This window comes from Nicotiana attenuata, unplaced genomic scaffold, assembly GCF_001879085.1.
Source record: "Nicotiana attenuata strain UT unplaced genomic scaffold, NIATTr2, whole genome shotgun sequence".
NCBI lineage: Eukaryota > Viridiplantae > Streptophyta > Magnoliopsida > Solanales > Solanaceae > Nicotiana > Nicotiana attenuata.
The window spans coordinates 2,829-3,471 of NW_017678846.1; positions in this window are offsets into that span (position 1 = coordinate 2,829).

Here is a 643-nt window from a genome sequence, read left to right on the forward strand (position 1 = left end):
AGGAACATATAGTATGAATTTGGGCCGGTTTGGATGAGTTTGCATTTTGGCCGGATTTTCGATCTGAAATTCGAAAAGATTGGCAATGAATTGAAGGAAATTGTTTTGGGGGTTGGAAAGAGGAGAGGAAGATGAGTCTATGGTGTATTTTTGGGGTTGATTGGAGTTTCGCCGCCGGCGGCGACGATTTCCGGCCGGCGGCGGACGGCGGAGGGACGGTGGTGTGCGGTGGCTCAGGGCGGAGGGCGGTGGTAGCTGGCGGTGGGAGACAGGGGTACGAGGAGGATGGGAAATGTTTAGGTTTAATGAAGAATTTTCGGACATTTTTATTTAAAAGCCTTGAACGAATGAGGACCGTTGGATGATGAGAAATGGACGGTCAAGATTAATTGACGCCAAAACGACATCGTTTTTTGGGCGTCTCTGGACCGGACTGGGTTGGGGTTTTGGACTGGACGGGTGGGGACTGGGTTATGGATTGATTGGGCTTATGCCTTTGCATGAAACAATGGCCCAAATCGGCCAGCCCTTTTGTCTTTTATTTTAAATTCTTTTGTTTGTTTATTTTCTTCTTTTCTCTTTTTTTTTATTTGATTTTTGTATTTTATTTTCTGATTTTATTAAATGTTAAGATTCGAGAATT